The 27370-nt window shown below is 37.3% G+C and overlaps 2 protein-coding genes across 5 annotated transcripts in view; one reads left to right on the top strand and one right to left on the bottom strand.

The window, feature by feature from the left end:
• CSRNP3 (cysteine and serine rich nuclear protein 3) overlaps positions 1–27370 on the bottom strand; it is a 208531-nt gene that overhangs the window by 47383 nt on the left and 133778 nt on the right. The gene's annotated exons all lie outside the window — the stretch shown is intronic.
• The window catches only part of GALNT3 (polypeptide N-acetylgalactosaminyltransferase 3), a 210528-nt gene that overhangs the window by 155872 nt on the left and 27286 nt on the right, over positions 1–27370 (top strand). The window contains exons 16-18 of one of the 2 annotated variants that reach the window (XR_008546807.2): positions 2792–2881; positions 7937–8001; positions 9030–9116. The gene's annotated coding sequence lies outside the window, so the exon portion shown is untranslated. The remainder of the gene's footprint in view (positions 1–2791; positions 2882–7936; positions 8002–9029; positions 9117–27370) is intronic. The other variant, XR_008546808.2, reaches the window with a different exon arrangement.

The raw sequence follows: 27370 nt of genomic DNA, 5'->3' as shown, positions 1-27370 counted from the left end.
ATTTCTAGGCCTGGCCATGCAGCACAGAAATTGTAAAAATTCTGCAAACATGTCTTGAGTTAGGTTGATGCTCTAAATATTAATAGTATTTAAACCCATCCCTTTGAAACACGTTCACACATATTTGATTGCCAGATATTAATCTTTTCTTTAAAGGGCCAGATATTAACCATTTGGCTTTGTGAGCCATTCAGTCTCTTGAAACTAGTTGACTCTGCCATTATAGCACAAAAGCAGCCACAGACAATAGGTAGATGAATGAGAGTAGTTGTTTTCCAATAAAACTTTATTTATAACAACTGGTGAAAGAGTGGGTTTGGCCTGCAAGGCTGTAGTTTGCTAACTTCTGATTTATAGAACAGGTATGGCTATAAAAATATAATTTAAGCATAGTGACATGTTCTGATTGTTTACTTACTGATCTGTGTAACTTATCTGTTTCCACTTCTGCCTCTTCTAATAGACTGAGGTCTTTTAAGGCATGGAGAAAATCATGCTTTTTCTTAATATCCACAGTACATTAAAGGCAGGAGAGCTGGCCATTGGCTGCTATAAAGGCATTCATAAGAGCTTACAGAATATCAATGGAATAAATAAAATATATGTGTCAGTAAAATTAGATTTCCACAGAAGACAGGCAACTTGTATATCGGTCTTGTTCCCACCAAAGTAAACAGCTCCCTAGAGTGAGAATATAAAAACGCCTTCATTGGCACCACTCATCTCTGTTGAGGACACTCATGGCCTGCACATCAAGCTGCCCCTTGTAATTTACAGGCAGAGCCAATTCCTGCACCCACACATACACACACACATTGTCTCTAGCCCCTAGTCAATTGCCTGAAGTCATAAGTCACAGGGAGCCGAAATTCTGAATGTGTATAATGCATGGCATAACTGCTGTTTACCAAGAACCAGTGATTTATGTTAACATTGAAATTTAAAACCCTCTAATATACCTCCTCGGAAGTTATCTGGCTCAGAATATTGCAATAATAAGGCAATTATGATTAAGTTATAATGTTATATAATGTTTAGTGTGGGTAATAAATCTCTTATTTTGAACATAATGAAAAAGCTATACAAATAATTAGAAACCTTGGCCCTAATAAGAAACGTTAACAAATAATTAGCCTCCCTGGGGTATTCATTCACAAATCTCTGTATGTCTCTTAGTAGGCTTTTAATAAATGTTTGTTAAATAAATGAAGGCAATAGACTTTTGCTCCACTAACTCTGAATAATCAAAGAACTAACTTTGAACACGTCAAATATCATCAATTTTATTACATGAGAAATACAATAATTTCTGATAAAATTCCCACTAGAGGGTGGCTGTACAAGGACAGTGTTTCCTAAAATGGTGCTGAAATTCACTGTAAGAGATATATCCATGTATGGAGTAACTGTAAAATGATTAGTTTGTCTTTCATTTGATAACTGGGAGAGAAAGAGATACTGAAAGCAGTTCTGGAGAGGATCCTGGAGACCCAGGCTGGAGGAGTTGTTGCTGTCCAGCTGAAGGAACAAAGATCCATGGCAGCTGTCATGGGTCCCGACAAGGAGTCCACCACTCACTGCGGTTAATGCCATGGGGAAGTCGGGAGATGGCAAACAGGAAAACATATGGTGGATTTCAAAGTGATCAAAGAGAAGGCATTATAAATGGGTAACACCACAGGAAAAGAGGGAAAGGCAATAAATCAGAGGGACTAAATAAAATCTTGAAGGAAAAGGAGGAGTCAGTCTTAGGTATACAAGAAATAAAAATGGCTATTCTAAATGCCATCTTAGTAGAAAACGAAAAGACTAATTCAAAATACACATACACACTTTTAGGATTAATGCATTGTTTCCTAAGAATGCCAGAATTTAATTTTTCAGGCAGAAAAGGAGACAAAAAAGGAGCTTTTTTACGTCTTCAAAAATCAAAGAATAGACAGCCTTGGATGATGCACCCTAGGTTTTATTTTAGTCTACGTACAGATAGGATGATTAAGCTTTTGTACAGTCTGTTGAGAGTCTTTGAAAGAAAGCTTGTTTTAAACAATCAAATTCACCTGAGTACAAAAGAAAATGCTGCAACCTTTCTTTTAAGTGGTTAGAAGTGAACCACAGGAAATCAGCTTGGGGTCCTCTAGATCTGAGAGAAGGAATGGCTTGCTGAATGCAGCAGGCAGGGCAGCCAGAAATAAAAGGGGAATCAATGAAAGGTAGAGTGCAAAATGAAGACAAATAAAGATGAAAACTTTTAAAGGGAAAAGAAGGCAGGGAGATCAAATAGGATTAACGCTAGGCCACCATTTCGGATTTTCACAGTTTACTGATGGTTCTGGGGTTTAACATTTACTAATTTGATTTCTGAATCAAACATATCGAGATATCTCCATTTCTTACTTGGTAGAATATTTCATGAATGACCCTGAAGGGAAAACATTTCACTCTGCCTCTGATTTACGTCTCTCTTCTGGTCCAACAAGTAACCAAATGACCTGGGACAAGTCGCATACCTGTGATGCCTCAGCTGCCTCACAGAAAACAAAACAAAACAAAACAACAAAAGGCATCATAACTGTACCCCTGGATTCATAGCATTTTGAAGAAAAACCATGGGAGCTTTACCTCCGTGAATGAGATGCACAAACTGGAGCATAAGAAAGCAAAACTACTGCGAGTGACATGGTTATAGGAGAGTTCCAGGGCTGCAGAATCTGCTGTTGTTGAATACTATATAATGAGGCAGAAAGAGGCAAACAGTGAGGATGTACTCTTGTCCTCTATCTGTACGCAGAACCTGAAGCAGGAAAGAGGGAGTAATGTCAGGAGAACAACTTGGTGGGAGCCTGTGGAAGTGGAGCACAGACTATTTCCCTTGAGCAGGGTGAGTTTCAGAGATTATCTGTGAAAATGTTCTCAAACTTTGTATCAGAATTGCCGGCAGCAGTCATATGCTGGAAAATGTTTAACACATGGCTCTTACCCTGATTTGTAGTGTTTGTCAATTTCCATAGTGTAAATATTCCCACTGTAACCAATTTTTCTTCCACAGATTTAGGGAGGAGATAAAGAGCCTGTACTACCTGGTTCCAAAATTCTACCACCTGAAAGACTTGTTTAAAAGCACAGATTTTTAGGCCCCATCCTTAGTGTTTCTTTTTCTTTCTTTGAATTTTTATTTAATAGAGATGGGATCTCACTATGTTGCCCAGGCTGGTCTGAAACTCCTGGGCTCAAGTAATCCTCCCGCCTTGGCCTCCCAAAAGCTGGGATTACAGGTACAAGCCACTGTGCCCGGCCCCCTCATCCCTAGTGTTTCTGATTTGGTGGTTCCCACAGGATACTGATTTATTTTTTTTGGAGACAGAGTTTTGCTCTCATTGCCCAGGCTGGAGTGTGATGGCGCCATCTCGCCTCACTGCAACCTCCGCCTCCCAGGTTCAAGCGATTCTCCTGCCTCAGCCTCCGGAGTAGCTGGGATTATAGGCGCCCACCACCACGCCCAGCTAATTTTTGTATTTTTAGTAGAGACGGGGTTTCACCACGTTGGCCAGGCTGGTCTTGAACTCCTGACCTCAGGTAATCTGCCCCCCTCGGCCTCCCAAAGTGCTGGGATTACAGGTGTGAACCACTGTGCCCAGCCAATACTGATGTTTTTATTTCAGGTCTATACTTTGAGAACCACTAGTCTATGAGGAGAAATGTTGCAGATAATAAGTACAGAAAGCAACTGAAAACCTGTGATACATTGGTCTGCAAAAGAAGACACAAGAAGTAGAAAAGGGGGAAAAAGGCACAAAATGGTGTGTCAAGAAAGAGTAGATCTAAAAGAAGAGTATGTTTGTAGTAGGGGTTGGGGAATCTCTGGAGCCTATCCCTCAGGGCTCATTTGTAATAAGAACATACTAAACAAGAGTAAGCAATGAAATATAAGTTTGGATATGATTTGGTATAAAATCATGCCAGAGTAGGGCTGGTAGGATAATTCTGTGGCAATTCCACTGGACAGGCTGGGGCTAAAAACTAACCATTCTCTTCAGGAATTCAACTATGGCTTCACGGGAATTTTTTGCTTGTTTTAGCAAACACTTTGAAGCATTAACAGCTCCAGTACAATTTGCTGGGATATATATAGCAGGGCACTGGAGAGAAAACGAGTCTACTGAAGAATGGGTTCAAGAGGCAGCTCTCCATTTATTGACTGTGTACTGTGGGAGGAACACGTGTAACATCTCTGAGCATAGTTCCTCATTCATGAATGAGAAAAATGCATGCCCTGACCATGTCTCTGGGTGGTGAAGAACAAATAAGGACATCTTTTCAACCATAGTTACTAATGGTGGGGGGAGTCGATTGTGAAAGTAAGGTCATGTGACAAGAGGAAGAAGTGTGATTCAGTGGACAGAGAGTTTTGTTTAGGTAGAAGTGAGTTATACCTAGTAGTGGAGGGCACCAGAAACATGGTTTGCATATGACTCATGCAATCAGTGCAATGTGAGGGGAGAAGAGTGGATGCAATGACGAGAGAGTATCAGTGCGTTCTTTTAAAGAGGCAGAAAAGGCTATCTCTAGCAGACTGCCATGAATTATTTCCCAGTAAAAGTAAGCTATGCCTACTTCAAGGGCCCAGAACGAAAGAGAAAAGAACTCAGAAAAGCTGCCTGTGGCTATAATAGAAAGAGCAGTCAGTGCAAAAGAGCTTCCAGGGGAAATAGCAAAGGATTTCAGGTAATGGAAAGAAGAACAAGGCAAAGAAAAACAAGCTACCCAGCAGAGACAATAGAGAAATCAAGAAAAATGGCAGGAAAATTACTGTACCTGCTATAAAGAGGAAATGAGTAGGCATGCTTCAGAGGTAAAGGTATTCTCAGGCCAGAGGGAGAAGAATATTGAGCGGAGACAACAAGCTTAGTTGTGCAGCTCCCCACAAGGTTTCCATAGTAGTCAAATATTGAGTGGGAAAAGGGGATGCATTAATAGAAAATCTAAGATAACCAGCAGGGACCAAAGAGAACAATCAAATGGAGAGTGAAGGAGTTCAAAGGCAGCCATGAAGAACTAACCTTCTCTAAAGTAAATAAAAGCACAAAGCTGGAATAAGCAATGTGTATCCCATGAGAAACGAGGCCAGCAACAAGGCTACAGGATGGTGAAGGAGGTTCAACTACAGAAAGGAAAAAGGATCTGTTCACTGTGTTCTTGAGAAAATGAGATGTAATTGAGGGTACGGAAAACCATAGGTAGGCATGTGGATATTTCTTGGTTTGCGAAGAATATAAGTAATTTTATCCTTACATTTAAAAGTATGGAAGAGTCAAGAGCTTTCACCTATGAGAAAGGGTGGTCCACACTGGGGTGAAGTCACTTGGCCACTGGGTACCAAGAGGAGAGGGCAGCAGCCATGAAAGGTGGCAGAACACGAGGTAGCAGCAACAGGCAGTCTGTACTGACCTGCTTGGAGAGTAGCAAAAGAAACTGCATGTTATAGCAATGAAGCAAAACAGTAAGCTTTTAGAAATGCTCTGCTCTCAAATATTTATCTCATGCTTTGGACAAGGAAATACGGAATGTTAGCAGTACTTTGAAGGGGGAAATAAGGTGTTTATTTACCTGCAGTACACCAATCCATATACACTGTAAGGATTAACTTATTACAAGCTGTTGAGCTAGTTATTAAATCCAGCCTTTGGACCTTTGTATTTGTATTTGCCCTTTTGCCTGGAATATTCTTACCTTAGATGTCCATCTCGCTCCTTCCCTTACTTCATTTGAGTCTCTGCTTAAGTTTCACCTTACTGGCAAAGCCTTTTCTCACCCTCATTTCTTTCACTATCTCTTCTCTTTTTTTTTTTTTTTTTTTTGAGAAGGAGTTTCACTCTTTTGCCCAGGTTGGAGTGAAGTGGCATGATCTCGGCTCACTGCAACCTCTGCCCCCTGAGTTCAAGCGATTCTCCTGCCTCAGCCTCCCAAGTAGCTGGGATTATAGGCACCCACTACCATGCTGGGCTAATTTTTGTATTTTTAGGAGAGACAGGGTTTCACCAGGTTGGCCAGGCTGGTCTCAAACTCCTGACCTCAGGCAATCCACCCACCTCAGCCTCCCAAAGTGCTAGGATTACAGGTGTGAGCCACTGTGCCCAGTCATTTTTTTCTTTTCTTTTTTTTTTTTTTTTTTTGAGATGGAGTTTTGGAGTGCAGTGGCGTGATCTCGGCTCACTGCAACCTCTGCCCCCTGAGTTCAAGAGATTCTCCTGCCTCAGCCTGCCAAGTAGCTGAGATTATAGGTGCCCGCCACTGCACCAGGCTAATTTTTGTATTTTGAGTAGAGACAGGGTTTTACCATGTTGGCCAGGATGGTCTCAAACTCCTGACCTCAGCCTCCCAAAGTGCTAGGATTGCAGGTGTGAGCCACCATGCCTGGCCTCATATTTTTCATTTCTTTTTTCTTTTTTTGACAGAATCTCACTCTGTTGCTGAGGTGGGAGTGCAGTGGCATGATCTCAGCTCACTGCAACCTCTGCCTCCCAGGTTCAAGCAATTCTCCTGTCTCAGCTTCCCAAGTAGCTGGGATTACAAGCACCTGCCGCCACGCTCAGCTAACTTTTCCTTTTTTTTTTTTTTTTATTAGAGACAGGGTTTTGCCATGTTGCCAGGCTGGTCTCAAACTCCTGACCTCAGATGATCCACCCACCTTGGCCTCCCAAAGTGCTGGGATTACAGGCATGAGCCACCGGGCCTGGCACTTTTTTTTTAAAGAGCACTTACAACTACATGTTATGTATATTTGTTACCTGTCTCCTTACCCAAATGTTGGTTCTTTGAGAACCAGGTAGTGCCTGTCTCACTCCCTGCCATATCCAATACCTAGAAGTATGCCAGGCACATAGGAAGTGCTCAGTAAATACTTACTGAATGAAAGAAAGGCTCACTGGTCCCATTTTGCAGATGAGGAAATGAGCTCATTTAGTAACCTGCCTAGGACACAACCAAAATGATGGGAGTCACGATTTGAAATGAGATCTCTTGGACTGTCACATTGTTTCAGTTGTTCTGCATGACTTCTCTAAAAACACAATGTGGCACATATATCTGAGGGGCAGTGTGATGCAGTTGCCGGCTTCACAGTCAGACTGGGACTCCAATCCTGGCTAGGCCATTATTTAGTTTCCCACTTTCCTCGGGCTTCTTACCCTCTCTCTGCCTGTTTCCTCTTTGTAAAATGAGAAAACCCATCTCACCGGTTGTAGAGATGAACAATACAATGTGTGGCACCTAACAGACTCGTCATGCATGCCAGCTGAGACTGCTGAAGTGAAAGAATAAATAAAGGAAAGAGGTGATGGGAAGGAGGAGGAAATAGGGAGAGGCAGGGGAAGTAAGGGTGAGAACCTCAGTGTGCTTTGCTTTCTTCGTGAGCTGTAGGATGAAAAGAAGGCTTCTTAGTTAAGAGAAGAAAACCCAGGCAGCTTTTGTGTAGAAGAGGGACCTCTCAGGGGAAATTTATGAGGCACCAGTATAACAATGGATGAGAGCAGCTGGCCAGCAAGGGACTGTGTAGGTACCAGGGTACCTCAAAATGGATAAACCCACAGGATATTTGTAGTAATTCAAATCCCCGAAAGTGAGGAAATTGTGAGCTTACATCAAAGAAAAATAAAAAGAGTGACTTAAGAGAATGTTTCAGGAAGAAAAAAGGACTGGCCTGACGGAAGCCCTCTTTGGCGATTCTATAGAGCAGGCATGAAGCCTTTATCCATTCCCTTCAGGAGGCCACATGTAACCAGGGTGGGGTGCATATATTCAGAATCTAAAGTCTGAGTCTATTTTACCTTCAGCTTCAGAATGCACATAAGAAAGCTTAAAATAAATAAAAATATTAAATACATTATTTTATTTAAAAGTCCAAATTATATAAAATAAAAACTGTTTTTCCTTCTAGAATTCAAAATTCTAGAATGCTCTCCCTGAACCTGCTTTACAGACAAGGATGAAAGAAGAAACAAGGTAATTAAGCAAGAGACAGTTCAAGGTGGCTAGGACTCTTTTGTTGTTGGTTGTAGGGGTGGGAGCGATAAGAGAAAACTTCAAAGACGAATGGAAAAATGAGGCTAACAGACTCCATGTGCTGCTATGACAAGAAAAGCCAGACAAGGAGATACTCCCTTTTGTGGAGAGAAGGTAGGCAACAGTTGCCTCCCTTGCAGCTGCTCTAAAAGGGAAAGGAAGAGAGTTAGAAAAAGTAACAGTAGGAGACAAAAAGCCTAGACAACAGCTACCTATACGTAGAATCCAAGTTTCAGAAGTAGGAATTCAGGAAGGAGGGAGAGTCCTCAGTGACTGCACACTGTCAAAATATCTTATGGTTGTAGATGTTGCTGCCTAGGGGTATTAAAAAGTCAGTATGTAAATATAGCACAAAAGCATGATTACAGTGTTCCCTTAGTATCCATGGGGGATTCGTTCTAGGATCCCCACTGTTACCAAAATCCATGAATGCTCAAGTTCCTGATATAAAATGGTGTAGTATTTGCATTGAACCTATGCACATCCTTCCATATATTTTATATCAGTGGTCCCCAACCTTTTTGGCACCAGGGACTGGTTTTGTGCAAGACAATTTTTCCACGGACTGGGGAGAGATGGTTTCGGGATAATTCAAGTGCATTACATTTATCATTAGATTCTCATAAGGAGCACGCAACCTAGATCCCATGCATGAGCGGTTCACAATAGGATCTGTGTTCCTACGAGAATCTAATGCCCCCACTGATCTGACAAGAGGTGTAGCTCAGGCGGTTATGCTTGCTCGCCTGCCTCTCATTCCTTGCTGTGCGGCCCACTTCTTAACAGGCCATAGACAGGTACCAGTCCATGGCCCAGGGGTTGGGCACCCCTGCTTTAAATCATCTGTGGATTACTTATAATACCTAATACTATATAAATACCATGTAAATAGTTGTTATACTGTATCCTTTCAAAAATTGTTATTATTTTATTTTATTTATTTATGTTTTAAATATTTTCAACCCAAGGCTGGTCGAATCTGTGGCTGCAGAACCTGCAGATACAGGGAGCCTACTGCATACCAAAAAGCCTAGGTATGGAGACACCTCATACAGGTACAGTGCAAATTCCTAAAAACATAATGTCTGGGTTGGAGGAGAAGAAAGGGTTACGAGTGAGTATAGACTGTAATAGAGACTAGTAGCTCTTTCTCCAATATCTTTATTTCTTCTCTAGTAATATAATTTTAAGCTAGTGAATTTTAAGCTAGTGATCCAGCCTTCCTTGCAGTTAAGTGGGATCCTGTGACTTACTTCTGACTAATGGGTATGAGTAAGAACAGTATATGGCAACTTTGGTTTTGTTTTTAAAAGAGTATCTTTTCTAGCATTTCTTTCTTATCTCCTTCCCACTGGAGAAATGGGAACATGGTGGCAGGATCTGACGTAGCCAACTTCAAACACAAGATAGAAACAGTGTTAAATATGGTGGATCAACGAGATAGAAGAATCATGAGTTCTCAAACCCATTGAGCCTTCACAGCAGCAGTAGACTACTTACGATTAGAGTTTTAAGTGGAGAGAAACAAACTTCTATTTTGTTTAAGCTACATAATATGCTTAAACATAAACTATACAATGTAACTAAAGCTATTATTATTTTGTTGCAGCAGTTAAACTAATATATAGATATCAAAAAAGGTATTTAAATGTAGGCTTCTTTAGTATATTATTTTTAGAAACACAAATATTTTGATGCCTACAAAAATGTATATATCAAGAACTAACCAATCAAAAGATTTATAAAGCCAAACGAAAATTACAGAGAATTGGCTGCCTAATAGCATGATGAACAATACATTTATGAAAGAAGGGAAATAGGCTGCTAGAATTAAAAATACTTACCTGTAAAGAAAAATAACTTTAAAAGTTCAAATTGAGAGATACTCTTTTCCAAATGCCATGGTAATCTCAGAAGTTATTTTTTTTAATGTGAAATATATGGCAGAATAGAGTAAGATGCCTTTTAGAAAGATGTTTCAAAATAGAATAAAGAGACCAGCTCAAAGAAGAAAGCTCTGCCTGCCATTTGTGAGAGTAGGGAAATGTGTTAAATGATCTGAAGAAAATTCTCTAAGTGTTAAAGCTGAATGCTCTAAAGAACAAAATAAACATTCTCATCTGTAGAAACACTTAATAGCACACATAGGTAGAAATATCAAGTGGAAAATCAAAATAATAAGAGGTAAGGACTAAATAAAACCAAGGCAGTAGAGAAAGGAAGATAAAGCATGTTTGTAAATTGTGTGTTGCAGGTATCAAGACTAAAATGTAACAAAAGTATTTAAAATAAACCATTTTTTTCCTCCAGCGGTACAACAACAACAAATAGAAAGGGATAATGATAACTTGAACTAAATTCTCTTTAATAAAACTATATTATTTTCTACAAAAACAAAACAAAACAGCTAAACATACTCTTCTCTGTAAGAGATTCCTGGTCCACACTCCTTTTAAAAAGTAATATTCTGCTTCTGTGCTACTTCACGTACTTTTTATTGCTTCTGCTGACTCATTCTATGCTCCACTGGAAATCATGTCTCCTTTTCTCATCGGTAAAACTAGGAATTCCTTGAGGGCCAGGCCATATTTTATTTCTTTGTTCTGTACCTTCCATTCTTAGCATATCAAATAGAAGAATACTTGAGGAAAATTGTGTCCACTGGGAGGAAAGTGAGATGAAAAGCCAGAATTGGCATCAATGGTATTTCAAAAAAAAAAAAAAAAAAAGGACTGAAGGAGGCAAGCAGAACAAATAATAATATTTTGGTAGGACGCCTGCAGAAAAAGCTGCCAAGAACATCTGTGGTCAGACAGGACTCAATACAACGCCCGGGACTACAATGACCCACGACTGCTAACCAGGAACTGGGATTTGTTTAGTTTGGATTCTGACTTTGAGCTTAAGATAAATCTTAATGTGATCATATATTTATGTTCTTTTATAATCAGGAAAGAAATTAAAATAAGATAAGAGAGGCCAGGTTACCTATATGATGGTCATTTCTCTCCTAAAGTGTAATTTTGAAGAAAAGCAGACTAGAAAAAAGTGGGTTAAATAATTAGTTTTATATATAAAGGATAAAACACAATGATAATATAATATATAAGGATAAAAATGTAATTTAGGGATGGAAAGGAAAACTTGAGACCTCTTAATCCATAGGCAACATTGACATTTTGGCTGTAGTAAAGGAATTATAATATAATATCCTACAGATAAACTTCTTCTATGAAAATGTGTGTGGATTCACTAAATTAGGAGGCACCTTACAAATACCACATGTAAGGTACCAGCCACTGCATTTATGGGCTACCAGTACTAATATGACCTACTATTGGTTTACATTATAGAATATAATGGAAAATCAGCCACAAAATGAACATTTTTGTACTGTTGATTTTAACAAATCAAGCTATTTGTAAATGACAGAGACATCTGTGAGATGCTAATAAATGTGAACGGTCTACCTTTCCAGCCCTGTTAGACATTTCCTTATTTCTAAGTAAATCACATTTTAGTATCTGGTGGCAATGGTTTTTTAATATTTTCAAGACTGAGGTTCCTTTTTAATATCAAAATTATTCCTCACATCATCTTTTAATTGGAAAAATACATGGAAAATAGCCACTTTGGACCTGTAATTAAGTGGATATGTTTTATTTCATTATAAAATCAGTCGCATAGATTTTAAAAATATATACACTTAAACATACTATTTATTCACTTTCCAGGCAATGTTTGATTCTTTCTTCCTTTTTCTTTGCACAGCAGATTATTAGATTTCTTGGACAATTTTTGGAAGATTTATATGGACATAAGCTCTGGCTATATATCACATTGATCACAAAGAAAAACTGTGTAAAAATTTATCATGCTTATATGCTTTGTCTTGCAACAATTATGGAAAACCATGTAGTAATTTTAACTAGAAAACTGACTTTATTTCTACTTTTTAAAAATATTGCAACTAAGTATTTTTGCTTCTGTGATATATCAGTTCCCTAGGAATAAGAGGAGAAATGCGTTTTCTTCGGGTGTCCACTTCAGATTTAGACCCTTCGTCTCAGAATTTTCCTTTTGTTTCCAAGTCTTGCTCTTACTAAGAATATGTACCCCCAACCTGAGTAGCAAGTTTAACTTAATTAACTAGATGAATGGCTGCCCTAATAAATTTGAAAGCTTTTAACTTTTTATACTTGGAATTTCAAGTTTAGAAATCTTAAAGATAAAAAGTCCTCTGACTTAGGTGGTTATATATTTAATTCATTATCTTTGTCAGACTGACTACTAGGGAAATATACCAGGTTAAAACCTCCTTATATTAGGATATTTGTTAGTGGATAAATGCTAGGATATCAGGCAAGAATTTGAGCCTCTAATTCTTCACTTTTTGATAGTGTCTTCCATTTTGTGTGAGTGTGTGTGTGTTTGTGTGTATGTGTGTAGAACTTTATAATTGATTTTGTAAATGACATATTCTCTCTAGAGATTTCTGCCACTTTCTTGACTTTGCCAGTAGCTATGAGGTACGATAGGGCATGAAAAAATTCATAGGTGGTCCCCAACAAACTAACCCCTGAGAAACACTGTTTGTTCCTTAGCCTCACCACTAATAAAATACTTTCTGGTAGCAAAAAGAGTCAATATGACTCCATAGTTGTAGTTTTCGGATTGTATGAATTTGAATCAGAAGGAGTTTAGGTAGGAAGATAAATATCCTGTAATTTTTAAATGTTACAAGTCAAAAAATGAAAAATTAGGACACAGAAGAAGAGATTTTCCTATACTAAATCCCCATTTACTCTGTCGTCTTCTAGGAACAATCATAGGTAAAAGTATTTACCTAAGAAATTTAGCTTTAGTTTAACTGTTGGTTGCTCTTTTTCTCTATTTTACTTTAGTTCTCCTATAATAAGATACCCACAACACTGGGACCCTCATGTAACTTCCTTTAGAGACAAAGGCACTCACACTAACTAATTCATGACTGACAGTTTTATGACTTTAAAGTGCTATCAACTATTTAACCATCCCTAAAGAAAGAAAAGGAAGGGTATGTCTAAATGAAAAGAAGTGTATTCCTAGCATGTTACCGAATGTTTGAACAGCTTTTCAAATTCACACCACATAATTAAAACATTCATAAGGATAATCTAGCACAATACTGGTATAGACTACTTTCTTCAACCTCTAGTATATTACTGAGTCATCCTTTAAGACCAACTCAAAATATTTTCTCCTAATATAGTCTTCATATTTCACCTTAGAGCATTTCTCATCCCCATGAAGGCTATTATTTCTAGCGCTCTATAATCCTTCCACATATACGATTTGCTCTGTGTGGGCTCTGGACAAGAGGAAGAGGTGAATGGATAGCAAATATTTCCTAATGCTGGCTACATAGTTCTATGAAATTGTGTAATATGTGTAAATGTTCAATTTGTTTAGCTTTTGGTTCATATGATCTTTCTGTTGCTATTGCTCCTCAATAGCAAGGGTGCCCAACTTTATGAAATGCATAGAGCCCAATTAAATGACAGTACTATTTGGGTAGTCTGTATTAGCAAATATTGATGACAATGACAGCTATGTTAATAAGATAACATGCTTCACAGAGAAGAACCAAAACTGTTTGTAGCTAACATGTCAAATACAGTGTCTAAGGGAGAACACTGGAATCCAGCAGGGAAGTGACAGGGACCCTCTGAAGTACAGAAACTTGAGATGGCAGCACAGAGAGGGAAGCAAAGCAGCCAGCCAGGACTGGCTCAAAGCCAGGATGGAGTTCCCACTGCAAGAAAAATGTAAGTGAGAGATCCTCAGTAAACCATATTCCCATCACAGATACCTGCAATCCTAGCTACAGAAGAGCTTCTTGCTTCTCACAGGCCCTAGCCAAGTACAGGCAGCTGCATGTAGTTCACATTACTACATTGTTCTAGAGAGGAAATTCATGCTTGGTCCTACCCACTCCCCAGGACTCAAGCCGCTGCAGCATGGCACCATTTTAAAAGCAGAGCCAACATTCAGACTACACCCTGCCCTGGGGCCCAATAACCGCTGCATGTTGACATCCTTGGGGTCCTGCCAACATCTCTCCACATCCACTCAGAGTGCTATGGCATTGTGACACCATCTGGACCCAGTGCTTCAGCTGCATCTCCAGCACCCAAGCCTATGCAGTGCCCTACACCCCTAGGAACAATTGGTCAAGCACATTATGTGGGCCACGCACAGGACATAGGGAGCTGAAGAATGGGCTAACAGAGCCTGAAGGCCACATGCCTGGGACTGCCATTGCTATGACCATCCCCTCCAGTTGTGGGACCACCACACACCTGCATATGCGTATCATCTAGGGAGAGGAAATACAGCCCTTCTGGGTTGCTATAACCACTGCTAGTGCCTGCATGCACCAACCAGGGATCCAAGGCCCAGCCTGCCCAGCCCATCATCACCACAGCCAGTGTCCACACATGTGCCACCTAGGGGCCTGAGGATTGTCCTGCCTGGCACCACAGTCTCCAGCAAAGCCTCACCACAGCCTCCACAAACAACTGCTGTCTAAGCCACTGAGGAACGTAGACATTACTGATACTGACTACAGCCAAGGAAATCATATGGACACTAGGCTACAATGCCCACCCAAAACCAAAACTAAAGTACCCTATCCAATTTACACTATAGATGCATCTACAAGAAAAATTCTTTCCATATGAAAGCTACCTCCATAAAACTGGAAGAAGCAATTATTATGCCAGATGTGCAGCTATCATGTAATGATACAGAAACATGAAAAAGCACGGAAACATGACACTTCCAAACGAAAACCGTAATTCTCCAGCAACAGACCTCACAGAAAAGGAAACCCATGAAATGCCTGATAAGTAATTCAAAATAATGGTCTTAAAGAAACTTAGTGAGATACAAGAGAATACGGATAGACAATAAAAAAATTAGAAAATCATTCAGGATCTGAATGGGAAATTCAAGAGTATTAGATATAAAAAGGAACCAAACTGATCCTTGAACTGAAGAATTCAATGAATAAAATAAGAAATACAACTGAGAGCTTCAACAATAGGCTAGCTCAAGCAGAAGTAAGAATTTCTAAACTTGAAGATAGGTCTTTTGAAATAACCCAGTCAGACCAAAAAACAAAAAACAAAAAAAACAAATTTAAAGAATGGAAAAATGTGGGAAAACATCAAATGACCAAATATTGGAAGAAATATTAGACATCCAAACACAAGAAGCTGAAACAATCCAACATATATTTAATTCAAAAAGATTCTCTCCAAGAGACATTATAGTCAAACCATCAAAAGTCAAAGATAGGTAACTTTTAAAACAGTAACAGAAAAGCATCAATTCATATAAAAGGGAATCTCTCTCACATTAACAGCAGATTTCTGAGCAGAAATCTACAGTTCAGGAGAGAAGGGGATAATATATTCAAAGTGTTTTTATAAAAAGTTAGTTAAAAATAACTCAGCAAAGCTATGCTTCAAAATGAAAGAGAAATAAATTATTTACCAGAGAGGTGAACCTGAGTGAATTAATTGCCATTAGTCTGGTCCTACGGGAAATGCTTCAGGAAGTCTAACATCTGGAAGTAAAAAATGATATCTACCATCATAAAAATACATAAAAGTATAAAATGTACTGGTACAGCAGGTACACAAATGAGAAAGAAACAAATGAGAAACAAATTAAATGTTATCATTACAGAAAAACCACCAAAACACAAATATGTACAATAAGAAAGTAAGAAAGGAACCAAATATACACAAAACAATCAAAAACTGATTTACAAAATGATAGGATTAAGTCCTCACCTATAAATAAGAACCTTAAATGTAAACAGTTTAAATTTTTCAGTTAAAAAATATAGACTGGATGAATGGATAAAAACACAAAACCCAATTATATGTTGCCCACAAGAAACTCACTTCATCTGTAAAGATACACAAAGAATAACAGTGAAGGGATGGAAGCTGGGCATGATGGCTCATGCCTGTAATCCCAGTGACTCAGAAGGCTGAGGCAGGAGGATCACTTGAGCCCAGGAGTTCAAGACCAGCCTGGGCAACATAGTGAGACCCAATCTGTAAAAAACAAAAAGCAAAAAACAAAAAACCCACAAACATTAGCCAGATATGGTGGTATGTGCCTATAGTGCCAGATTCTCAGGAACCCAGGAGGTCGATGCTGCAGTGAGCTGTGATTGCACCAGTGCACTTTAGCCTGGGTGACAGAGAGAGACCCTGTCTCAAAAAAAATAAATAAATAAAAGTGAAGGGATGAAAAAAAGATATTCCATGTAAACAGAATACAAAAGCATGCAGAAATAACGATAATTACATCAGACAAAATAGATTTTAAGTTACAAAATGAAAAGAGACAAAAGCATTATATATAATAATTAAGGGATTGATTCAGCAAGAGGATATAACAATTCTTTTATAATTCTTTTTTTTTTTTTAGATGGAGTCTTGCTCTGTCACCAAGGCTAGAGTGCAGTGGTGCAATCTTGGCTCACTGCAAGCTCTGCCTCCCGGGTTCACACCGTTCTCCTGCCTCAACCTCCTGAGTATCTGGGACTACAAGCACCCGCCACCACACCCGTCTAATTTTTTGTATTTTTAGTAGAGATGGGGTTTCACCATGTTAGCCAGGATGGTCTTGATCTCCTGGTCTTGTGATCTGCCCGACTCGGCCTCCCAAAGTGCTGGGATTACAGGGGTAAGCCACCACACCCGGCAAAGGATATAACTATTCTAAGTATATATAGCAACTAACACTGGAGCATTCAGATATATAAAGCAAATATTATTAAAGAGAGACACAAAAGCAATAATAGGACTTCACCACCACATTTCAGCATTGGAAAGATGATTTAGACAAAAGTCAACAAAGAAACATAGAACTTAACTTCAGTATAGACCAAATGACAATAACAGACATTTACAGATCATTAAATCCAATGGCCGAAGAATACACTTTCTTTTCATCAACACATGGAATATTCTCCAGGATAGACCATATTTTAGGCCACGAAACAAATCTTAACAAATAGAAAAATGTCAAAGTCATGTAAAGTATCTTCTCAGTCCACAATGAAAAAGAAACTAGAAATCAATAATAAGAAGAACTTTAGAAAGTATAAAAATACATGAACATTAAATAACATGCTCCTAACCATTTATTAGGTCAGTGAAGAAATAAAGATGGAAGTTTAAAAAATTTTATTGAAATGAATGAAAATGTAAACACATCAACACACACAAATCAATACATGTGTTACAACTCATCAACAAAATAAAGGCTAAAACCACGTTATTATCTTAATAGATGTAGAAAAAGCATTTGATAAAATCTTACAATCCTTCATGATTAAAAACTGTCAAGAAATTAGATATAGAAGGAACATAGATCAACACAATAAAGGCCATATATGACAAAATCACAGCTAACATCATACTGAATAGGGAAAAGCTGAAAGCCTTTACTCTAAAAACTGGAAAAAGACAAGGATGCCCACTTTCACCACTCTTATTCAACATAGTTCTAGAAGTCTTGATCATAGCAATTGGGCAAGAGAAATAAAGGGCATCCAAATTGGAAGAGTAAGTCAAATTGTCCTTCTTTGCAGATGACATGATTTTATATGTAGAAAAACCTGAAGAATCCACCAAAAAGATGTTAGAACTGATAAATAAATTAAGAGTAAAGTCGCAGGATACATAATCAGCATACAAATATCAGTAGTGTTTCTATACTTTGATAATGAACTAGTTGAAAAAGAAATAAATAAATCAATTTAAAACAGCTACAAATAAAAAAAACCTGTGAATAAATCTAACACATTGTAAGAAAGATCTTACAATGAACATTACAAACCTTAGTGAGGCATAGTGGTGTGATGAAAAGACATTGAAGAAATGTCTGATGAAAGACATTGAAGAGGACACAAAAAATAGTAAGACATCCATGCTCACAGATTGGAAGAATTCATATTGTTAAAACGACCATACTACTCAAAGCAATTTACAAATCTACGCAATCTCTATCAAACACCAATGACATTCTTCACAGAATAAAAAAAAAAAAACACTCTAAAAGTCATATGGAACTACAAAAGACCCTGAATAGCCAAAGCAATTCTCAGCAAAAAGAACAAAGCTGGAGGCATCACACTACCTGACTTCAAAATCCACTACAAAGCTGTAGTAACCAAAACAGTGTGGTACTGGCATCAAAACACACACACAGACCACTGGAACAGAACAGAAGACCCAAATAGAAATCCATGCATTTACAGCCAACCTGTTTTCAACAAAGCTGGCAAGAACATACAATGGGGGAAGGATAAGTCTTTTCAATAAGTGGTTTGGTGAGAACTGAATATCTATATGCAGAAAAAGTAAACCAGACTCCTATCTCTCACTGTATACAAAAATCAATTCCAAATGAATTAAAGACTTAAACATAAGGCTCGAAACCATAAAACTCTCAGAAGAAAACACAGGGGAAATTCTTCATCTCATTGGTCTAAGGAAAGAGTTCATGGGTAAGACTTCAAAAATGTAGGCAACAGAAACAAAAATAGATACATGGGACTATATCAGGATAAAAAGCTTGTGCACAACAAAGGAAACAATCAACAGAGTGAAGAAAATATTTTCAAACTATTCATCTGACAAGAGACTAATATCCAGACTATATGAGGAATTCAAACAACTCAAGAACAAAAAACCAATCCAATTAAAAATGGTCAGAGGATCTGAACAGTTATTTTTCTAAAGAAGACATATAAATAGCCAACAAGTATTATTTAAAAATGCTCGGCATCACTAATCATCAAAGAAATGCAAATCAAAACCACAATCAGACATCATGTCACTCCAACTAGAATGGCTTTCATAAAAAAGACAAAAAAATAACAAGTGCTGCAAAAAATGTGGAGAAAAGGTGACACGAATACACTGTTGGTAAGAATGTAAATTAGTACAGCCATTATGGAATATAGTATGGAGGTATCTTTTAAAAAACTACAAATATAACTACCACATGATCCAGTGATCCCACTAATGGATATTTATCCAAAAGAAAGGAAATCAGTATATTGAAGAGATACCAACTTTACTGCAGCGCTATTCACAATAGCCAGTATATAGAATCAACCTAATTGTCCATCAACAGATGAATGGATAAAGAAAATGTGGTATATATACACAATAGAATACTTTCCACCCATGAAATAATAAAATCCTGTCATTCATGGCCACATGAATGAACCTGGAGGACATTATGTTAAATAAAATAAGTCAGACACAGGAAGACAAATACCACTCATGTTCTCATTTATATGTGAGAGCTAAAAAAAATTTGGGCTAATAAAAGTAGAGAGTAGAACTGTGATTATTAGAGGCTGGGAATTGTAGGGGAAGGGGGAGGACAGGAAGATGTTGATGAATAGATAAAAAGTTATAGCTAGATGGGAGAAATAAATTTTAGTGTTCTGTGGCCCCTGTAGGGTGAAAATGGCTAACAATAATTTAGTGTATATTTTCAGAAAGCTACAAGAGAGGATTTTGAATGTTCACAACACAAAGAAATGATCATTTCTAGTTCATTACTGAAGTATAGACATACTACTGATATTTGTATGTTGATTTAGGTGGTTATAACTGATACTTTTCCCCAAATGTTAGTAAAATTAATGCAGGTCATATAGTACTCTTTTGCACACTGCTTTACACATGCATAGTTTATTATTCAGAAATTATAAGGTAATCAATTTTGTTACTATAGACATAATACAATTTTGAAAATTAGAGAATTGACTTCCAAGAATGCAACAAAAATAACGTTTCAAAGAACATCTTTGTATATAGCAAAAAGCATTTAGTACTTTTGCAAGCATCTTGTGGTTTTGTAAATATTACCTAGACAATGTAAAGGTAACTTTTATAGAAAAAAAGATAAAGGCAAGAGCAAATGTGTTAAATTATAAATGTTTTTACTTCTGGGGCACTATAAATAAAGCTATACGATAAAGACTTTAAGTAAATTACAAAGATTTTATTTTATACTTGGAAAATTAACTACACCCATGGAGAATTCTGCATATGTTAAAATCAAGTTAGATTAAGAATTATATATAATTAAGTAGAAACTTTGAAGCGTCTACAGACAGGCATTATATTAAGAGTTCAAACACTGAACTGAGACTGGTCTGGGTTTGAATCTGGCTTCACAACTTTACTAACAGTAAGATCCTTTGGAAAGTTATTGAACTTCTTGACATTCCAGTTTCATCATCTGTAAAATTAAGATTAAAAATAGAACCTATTTCACAGAATTGCAGTGAGAACTAAAATATGTTAATTTATGTAAAGTGTAAGAGTAAGCATCATTTTTAAAGCTCACATTTTTTTTTACCACTGGAAAGGAAACCCACCCTTATCATGAGGTTGAAATGAAAAGTAACTAGAAACTAAGAGGTGATATCTGGTACAGTAGAAATTGGTTTTATAATTTTTATTCTTTTATTTTTTTAATTTGACAGACAACATTGTGTGTATTTATCATGTACAACATAATGTTTCAAAGTATATACATATATATGTATGTATATATATACACACACACACACACACACATATATCGTGAAATGGTTAAATCTAGCTAATTAACAATTGTGTTGCCTCACATAGTTATCATCTTCAGTGTTCTCATTTATCCCTCACTTGCTTGCTGTCTACATGCCTGAGCCAAGCACAAATCTCCATTCTGCAATACTTCCCCTTGCTTACTACACTTTTTCATTTCCTAATCCCATATTCTGAGAATGTAAATATACATTTTCAATCTAGTCAAATGTATTATCTCTTCCTTCCCTCCTCCCTCCCTCCCTCTTCAACTTTTAAGCATCAGGTTACTATCCATTTCTTCTAGCAAATTGTCCTTGATAAATGTTCCAGAAAAATTTCCAGAAATACCAACGCCAATACTTATTTATCTGCCTTGGTCTTTACTCAAAATTCATGCTTTATTGATGTTCTGATAGTGCCTAGAGTTCAGAGGAATGACTCCAACAGACTTCAAGCAAACACTTGTTGCGACTATTTCCCATAAATCATATCTTGGAGTGCACTCATAAAAGCTCTCACATGTTTCCATTAAGATAGTCTTCAAGAGAGTTCTGCAAAGGGTTGATGCTAATGAATCCATTGATATTTTTAAAGCCTGATGCGGTCAATCAAGGGGGAGGCAGCTGCTAAATCACTCCCATCTCCGCAGCTCTGAAGCACTTCCTATAAGGAAGCAGCCCTGGCTGAGAGGTGCCACAATGCCTAATCTTACCCCTTCAGTCATGACAGTGTCAGCAACTCTTCTTCCTTTCTCCTTTTACTCAAAGGAAATGAAAATACCACTCAAATAAATAAATACAAATGAAGACTGAGGTGGTTCAGTTTCAGAAAAAACCAAGAGGCCAAAGTTCTGACTATTAGCCATGGCATCAGAAGAGAAAGATGCATGATGCCAGTACAAAAAGTTTTACGCATAAAAGAATTAGTAAGCAAATACAGGGTGTTTGAACCCAGACTGTCTAATATTTGTAGAGCTTATCTCATTTAAAATGGAGTCTATGTGCTGTTTTATTAATTAGCAGTACACCTTACTATATTTTCTGAGTTGGATGCAAAATGTTATGTTTGCGGAAATTTGGAAAAGATGCTAGATTAAGAAAGATTGATTATGCTGTTTTCAACACTCATTGTGGGAAACAATACAATATAATGATATTAAAGCACAAGACCCCACAGTCAGACTAACGTAGAATCAAAGGCTCGCCTGACTGCTTACTGGCTTCATAAAAAGGCAGCTACTTAAAATCTTTCCAAGCTTCAGATGCCTCATAGATTGCGCTAAGTAAGTAAGATAATGCACATAAAATGTCAGTGCAGTCCCTCCCATTGAATGTTTAATGAAAGTTCGATAAATGCCAATTATTACTGCTGTGATTATTATTCTCGACTCATGATATTTTAGGACTAATGCCAGCAAGAATAGAAAGAATAAATACTGGGAACTCTTACTTCCATAGCGGCTGTGATTCATCCCTCTTGTCATACACCTGGCTGCTTCTCATAGTTACATGATCTGCCTGCATCTAAAGATATTAATATTTGCATCTCTCATCTCGATCTTTTCCAGGCTTCTCTCCCACTCTTCCAAAAGCATAACTGTCACATGTCTCTTTTGTCTGGAGACCTACTCCCTGTTTAGTTAGAATTTCTGAATAACTATTAATAAAATGTACGATGTCCCTCCTTGAAAATATCAATATCATCATCATCATAATTGTCATCATAGTTAACATTTTCTGGGTGCTTAGTAAACGTAAAGTAAAATGTAAAGCATTTTGCCTGTATTCACTCATTTTAGCTTATAAGGCAGACAGTGTGCTTTTTTTTTTAAATCAGTATTTATAGATAAGAAAACCAAAGGTGGGGGATATTACATTACTTGCCTCTTTTTTTTTTTTTTTTTTCTTCTTTTAGACGGAGTCTCACTCTGTCGCCCAGGCTGGAGTGCAGTGGCGCCATCTCGGCCCATTGCCAGCTCCACCTCCCGAGTTCACGCCATTCTCCTGCCTCAGCCTCCCGAGTAGCTGGGACTACAAGCGCCCGCCACCGTGCCCGGCTAATTTTTTGTATTTTTTTAGTAGAGACGGGGTTTCACCATGTTAGCCAGGATGGTCTCGATCTCCTGACCTCGTGATCCTCCTGCCTCGGCCTCCCAAAGTGCTGAGATTACAGGCGTGAGCCACTGCGCCTGGCCTCTAAGTAGAACATCTTTTATGAGAATTTAGGTAATCTGACTCCAGACACTACTTTTTTTTTTTCTTGAGACGGAGTCTTGCTCTGTCGCCCAGGCTGGAGTGCAGTGGCGCCATCTCAGCTCACTGCAAGCTCCGCCTCCCAGGTTCACGCCATTCTCCTGCCTCAGCCTCCTAAGTAGCTGGGACTACAGGCGCCCGCCACCATGCCCAGCTAAATTTTTTTTTGTATTTTTAGTAGAGACGGGGTTTCACTGTGTTAGCCAGGATGGTCTGGATCTCCTGACCTCGTGATCTGCCCTCCTCGGCCTCCCAAAGTGCTGGGATTACAGGCGTGAGCCACGGCACCTGGCCAGGCACTTTTTTAAAAAAAAAATTTTACATTTTTAACTACCAGACTGCTATCTATATGGGGATTTTAATAGTCATCACAAAGGAACCATCCCAAAGGGATCACATTAATGCTGGGAATTTCAGTCATATGGTAGAAGATATTTTAAGACAGGTAAAGCCTTTAAAATATACTGTTTATATGCCTGCATATTCTGTTAACAAGTAGGGTTAAGCTCACCACAATTAGCACATACATGAGACAAATGTAGATATTAAGGTTTATAAATAACATTTCGTGACATCAGATGACTATCTGTTTTTAAAAATGTTCCAGGTAAATCATTCCTTCCAGCTCTTAATTCTTTTGTTACTTTCTTTTAAAAATTCCAGTTAGAATATTCCTCTGTGTTCATGAACCGTTCCAAAGTTAACATTTACTTATGCCAGTGAAAGGCAGCTTTGAAGATAGTTGTTAAAAATCATTAAGTACATAAATTTTTTTTCGTTGTCAGTGGAACAACATACACATACAACTCCCTTTTCCAACCATCATTTCCTATTTTTACTAAGATCTAGTTTTTAAACTGTCTTTTCCACAGTTCTAATGTACGATACTTTGAGTGCATTATCTGTTTAATTAAGCCAGCCCCCAAACAAAATCCAATAAAATAATTCACGATTTTCATTTTTGTGGGCTCTACAAGCCATAATAAAATATTCTATTAAACTTATGTATATATATAATATATATATATACGTGGGTAAATAATAGCACACAAGCATAAACTTTGAAAACACAAAGATGTCATCAAATATAACACTATAAATAACTCAAGCAAAAGGAACTATTGGTGGCATACTATATTTGGAGGGAAGAGGGATTACTAGAATCTGATGCAAATTATAATACTTTGAAGCCCAATCTATTCTCACATTTTGCGAAAGAAGAAACAGGTTAAATGATTTAACCAAAGTCAGAGTAAACTGTAACAGAACTAAACTTAGAGTGAGAATATTCTGGCTCCTTGGCTGTGGCTTTTTCAGTTACAACAAATGGAATGAGTTTGCAGTGAAGTCCATTCTCACAAGTTCAACTGATGTACTAGGGAAAGAAACATCAGAGCAGACCCTCATATTTTTCTTTCACAATGGTTCCCAAACACAAGACAACTACTTTACTGATGATCAACTAAAGAAACAATATTCTGTTTTAATACCTCAGGAGAAGAATGTTATGTGGAACATATAACTGTATATACAGTGTGACAGTGATAGTGTATTTATAGCACGGAAGCAATTTCCATGGGTGATTTTTCTAAATGTCACTGTGGGGACTGGAGCTGAACACCTGGGGAAGATATGGGTCCCTACTTTTAAGACTTGGTAATAAATATGTATGAAAGGATCTCAAGAAAATATGTGACAGTGTCACTTGGTTATCACTGTGAACATGAATGCTCTGAATGGATTTGTTAAAATTTAGTTCTAATTGATGGCCAAGTTTGGCCTGGAAGTTTCTAATATGGTGCTACAAGGTTCTTCTGCCCTTTCCTAATAGGAATACAAAATAAGACAGATACACAAAAGAAAACTAGTATACTATAAGATAGTTGCAAATTGTGATATGTCCTATGAAGGAAAAAGAGGAGGGAGTTACTGAAAGATAAAATAATGGCACGAAGGGGTGGTAAGGTAATCTATGGACTTTCATCCCAATTGAAAGGTGTATATATATAAAACATATTTAAAAACTATAAACTATTTCAAGCTTCTAGAAAATAACACGTGCTTAATACTCATATTTATGGACGCTAATATTTTGCTATATTTATTTCAGATTGGTTTTCTTAATATGTAAAAAAAAGTTGAGAGTGTAGCTAAGGCAATCCCATCCATTCTACTCTTCATCCCTAGAGGTTCTAAGCCTCACATTTTTGTGTATTATCCCTTTCTATGTTATATTTTTACTTCCATAAAAAGTGGTGCCACTCTCTGTGTGTGTGTGTTTTAATTATGTAAATACTATCATACTGTAGAGTTTTGAAACTTGTATATTTCACTTAACTGCATATACATGTACATCTGGCTATTCAATTCAACTTATTTTCCAATTTATCATAATATGAACCAACTGCACCTTATGCAATCCTATTCAAATGGACAATTATTCCACGTTTTCACTTTTCACTACTGGGTTTCCTTAGTAATGCAATCACCTGACACTCATGCCAGTGTTAGGAGAGTTCCTCCTTCAGCACATGCTTGTCAATACATGGTATTTTCAAACCCTTAAAATTTTGCTAATCTGATGATATGACATACGTGAAATGATGTCTTCTTTCAATTTTAATGTCCCTGGTTCCTAATAGAGTTACACAGCTGTTCATAATTGTGTTAGCCTTTTTTCTGTGTATTATCTGCTCAGGTTCTATGTCTACTTTTTTTTTTTTTTTTTTTTTTTTGCTGCATTAGCTCTTCCTTATTTTTGCAGTTCTTTTATATTCAAATACTAATTCCTCATCAGTTAATGATTTACAAATATCTCCTTTTAGTCTGTAGCTTGTCTTTTCACTTTCTTGGTGGGGTATTTGGTTATATATTCAGTTTTATTTTAATGTACCCAAATATATAATAATTTTCACAGTTCATGCTACAGTATGTTACTCTGACATACATATATTTTCCTATTTTTTTGTATATTTTATAATTTTAAAAAATATTTAGATTTTTAGTTCATTGGGAATTTATTTTCATATATGGCATGAGGTAGGGATCTAATTTTATCTTTTTTGTTAAAAAAGCCATTTACTGGAACAGACTCTTACTTCTCAACTCATTTCCAATGTCTCCTCCGTCACATACCATGTTGCCATTTAAATGTGGTTCTGATTCTATGCTCCCTATTTGTTCCATGCGCAGACTCTTGAGCTAATTCCATGGGTTTTAAACTATTTCAGCTTTTCAAGTATTGAGATCTGTTAGGCTAAGCATACTCCTCACCTCTTCCTTATTCTTTTTCAGAAGAATAATTTTGAATGTACTTGGCCATATAATATATACTATAATATACTTGGCCATATTCTCTGGCTCTTTCAGAAAATTTTAGGATAAGTTGGACCTATAAATTTTTTTAATTTTTATTTATTTAGAGACATATTCTCATTGTCATCCAGGCTGTAGCACAGTGGCAGTCATATGCATCTATATTTTTAAAATGTATTGTGGAAAACTTTAATTATATACGAATGTAAACAGTAGAATAGTAAGCCCCAAGCTTCAATATTTTTTCAGTCTCATTTCATCTATCGCTCTATTTTTCTGGGTTATTTGAAAGCAGCTTCAATATATCTATCTTTTTTTTCTGTCAAAACTTTCATGTATTTCTCTAAGAGATGAGGACTTTGGGCCTACATACTTTAGATGGAGGTGACCAGGGATGGCTATACTAAAGAAACGGTATTTAAGCTGAAACCTGAAATATGAGGAGTCAGTCATGGGAACATTGTTCCAAGCAGAATTTTAGGGTAAGGAAATTTGTCATGTTCAAAGAACTGAGTAAAGATCAATGTGGCTGGAGTTTGGAGATGGAGAGAAGGCAGGAGAGTGAAGGCTCAAGCATAGGAAGGGAGTACAGGATTCTGGAAGCCACAGTAATGAGTTCAATTGAAAGTGATTGATGAATTGAAAATGATTGAAAGATGCCAGCATAGAGAAGAGGCTGAGGCTTGAACAAGAGAGGAAGCAGAGAGGGCGTCTGGAAGGCTCTTTCCTGCAGCAGTCCAGGAGAAAGAGGATGGTGATATGGTACAAAACAAATGGAGATAAGTAGACAGATTTCAGATACATTTATATAAGACGTGACTGTGGGAGAAAAAGCAAATATATAAGAAGACAGAAATAATTTTTAAAAATCTCAGTAGGCTGAAATAAAGAGCTAAATCAAATGTTACTATTTTTAAGGCTAAATGTGAGGTCCTGATCCTGAATTTAAAACAAATCAAACAAGAACTAAATGAACTGTATTTATATGATGTTAGTGACCTGACTTAGTAATGCCCTTTTTTCCTAGCCAATTCAAAGGATGGTGAAGGTGAAAACAACTCAGACTCCCTCAAGTGTGTT

This window comes from Pan troglodytes, chromosome 13 (assembly GCF_028858775.2).
Source record: "Pan troglodytes isolate AG18354 chromosome 13, NHGRI_mPanTro3-v2.0_pri, whole genome shotgun sequence".
In the NCBI taxonomy this organism is placed as follows: domain Eukaryota; kingdom Metazoa; phylum Chordata; class Mammalia; order Primates; family Hominidae; genus Pan; species Pan troglodytes.
Note: the sequence above shows the minus strand (reverse complement) of the source record. Positions and strands in the feature narration are given on the sequence as shown.